Source organism: Megalopta genalis, unplaced genomic scaffold (genome assembly GCF_051020955.1).
Source record: "Megalopta genalis isolate 19385.01 unplaced genomic scaffold, iyMegGena1_principal scaffold0052, whole genome shotgun sequence".
NCBI classification, from domain to species: domain Eukaryota; kingdom Metazoa; phylum Arthropoda; class Insecta; order Hymenoptera; family Halictidae; genus Megalopta; species Megalopta genalis.
This window is the reverse complement of record NW_027476121.1, coordinates 752,501-755,000: the sequence shown is the minus strand read 5'-3', so window position 1 is coordinate 755,000 and position 2,500 is coordinate 752,501. Positions and strand designations below refer to the sequence as shown.

At 57.7% G+C, this 2,500-nt stretch overlaps 1 pseudogene; it reads left to right on the top strand.

The window, feature by feature from the left end:
- Nucleotides 1-2,500, top strand: part of LOC143261446 (large subunit ribosomal RNA) — an 8,544-nt pseudogene that overhangs the window by 2,398 nt on the left and 3,646 nt on the right.

The window sequence follows — 2,500 nt, the reverse complement described above, 5'->3', positions numbered from 1 at the left end:
CGCGCCGGTTCGTACCCATATCCGCAGCAGGTCTCCAAGGTAAAGAGCCTCTAGTCGATAGATTAATGTAGGTAAGGGAAGTCGGCAAATTGGATCCGTAACTTCGGGATAAGGATTGGCTCTGAGGAGCGGGGCGTGTCGGGCTTGGTCGGGAAGCGGGTCTGGCTGACGTGCCGGGCCTGGGCGAGGTGAACGGCTCTCGTGGCTGGGATCCGAGCTCGGTCCCGTGCCTTGGCCTCCCGCGGATCTTCCTTGCTGCGAGGCTTCCGTGGCGTTTCCCATCGGTGCGGTCGTCCTCTTCGGCCGCCATTCAACGCTCAGCTCAGAACTGGCACGGACTAGGGGAATCCGACTGTCTAATTAAAACAAAGCATTGCGATGGCCCCCACGGGTGTTGACGCAATGTGATTTCTGCCCAGTGCTCTGAATGTCAACGTGAAGAAATTCAAAAAAGCGCGGGTAAACGGCGGGAGTAACTATGACTCTCTTAACGGGAGTTATAGTTGCAGGGACGGTGATGCGCAATATAGACCTCTTGCTAGGTCCATTAGCCTCTCCCGTCCAAGTCTTCCCCACCTCCTATAGGTTCTCGCCGGGTAACGCTAACGGGGTTCAGGCGACATTGGCGCTTGGGGGTTGCCAGCCCCCTCGTGCTGTAATTTTGTTGGCCCTCGCGACAAAACAATGCCTCGGATGGGTACACGTAGAGGGGCGGCCTCTGCCGCCCCTAGGCCAGCAATTTCCCCCCTTCCGGGACCGAGCTCTGGGGATCCCCCTTCCCGACCGGTCGATTTCCCTTGTCAATTCCCAGGCTGCGATAGATCCTTCGTTACCAAGATCGGTAGGGGCGTTCACATGAGGTCCGCTCACCCTGATTGGTCAGATGATGTGAACCGCGCAGCGCCAGCAAAAGCACGTTGGAGTGCTGAGGAGGTGTCTTTGCTGGCGCGGCGCGAGGCAGAACTGTCCATGAAGGGTGTGCGCTTCATCAATCAAGCGCTCATTGGGTTCCTGCCTGGCAGGTCGCTAGATGCCATCAAGGGCGCTCGGAAGCACAAGGACTACCGAGCGCTTGTGATGGAGCACGTTGGCCGCATTCAACAGGAGTCACTGCAGCCGGTGGCTGAGGCGCCCGATCTCGCGGTGGAGGTCCAGGATAGCGATCGGGTCTTCCTGGAGTATTTCCGCGGCCTTGAACCACTAGGGTGCGATGGATTCCAGGCTAATACCCTGGATGAAATCTGTGCCCTGGTTGGAAGAGAGGATCGCGGGAATATTCTGGAAAGGCTCACCGCTTACCTGGCGGATATCTTTCCGGTACCTCATGCAGCGAGTGTCGTGCGTCGAGGCCGCCGTGCGCAACCGGAGGAACCGCTCTCGCGACGCAGACAGCGCCGGAGGAATTACGGCATAGTGCAAGAACTGTGGCGTAAGGACCCCCGGCGCTGTTTGGATGTCATAAGGGATGGCCCCGTCGGTGACCATGGCATCCCTCAAGATGTTATGGTTCCCTATTGGGAAGCCCTTATGACAGGTGCGCGCGACAGCTGTCCTCCGTGTGAAAACCGAGAGGACACCATCTCCTCTCTGTGGTCTCCTGTTAATCCGGATGAACTACGGAGGGCGCTTCCGGGTAGGAAGACAGCACCTGGTCCTGACGGTCTGTCTGCGAGACTCCTTTGTAAAACCCCCCTTGAGGTTTTGCAAAGGATCTATAACCTCATTATGTGGTGCCGCAGACTCCCTATTCACCTAAGGGACGCCAGGACCGTGCTCATTCCTAAAACCGGACTGCCTTCTTCTCCGTCTGATTTTCGACCCATCACCGTCGCCTCGACTCTTGTGCGAGGATTCCACAAAGTCCTGGCTAGGCGGATGGGTCGATTGATCGGATTGGATGGGAGGCAGAGAGCGTTCCGTAGGACAGACGGATGTGCGGACAACGTGTTTTTGCTGGACTTGCTGCTACGCCACTCCCATGCGCGCCATAAGCCGCTTTTTGTTGCGTCGGTTGACGTCGCGAAGGCTTTCGACACCGTTTCTCACCCCGCGATATTACAGACGCTCGAACTGAGGGGCTGTCCCGCTCCCATGATTGAGTATGTCGGGTCGGTGTACTCTGATGCTCTCACGACCATTGTGTCGGGTGGTTGGCACTCCCATGCCATCCATCCGATGCATGGCGTGAGGCAAGGAGACCCGATGTCCCCCGGCATATTCAACATGGTGATGGACAGACTCCTCAGGAGCCTCCCCCAAGACATCGGGGCGGATATCGACGGGGTGAGGATCGGGTCGGCAGCCTTCGCCGACGACCTAATCCTCGCAGCCTCAACGACAACGGGCCTGCAGCGATTGCTTGACTGTACGGAGGACTTCCTGGCATCATGCGGCATGTCCGTTAATGTCGGTAAGTCTTTTACCATCTCGATCGGAACGGTTCCCCACCAGAAGAAGACTACCGTGGATGAAGGCAACTTCTTCCTCGGTGGTCAGAAGC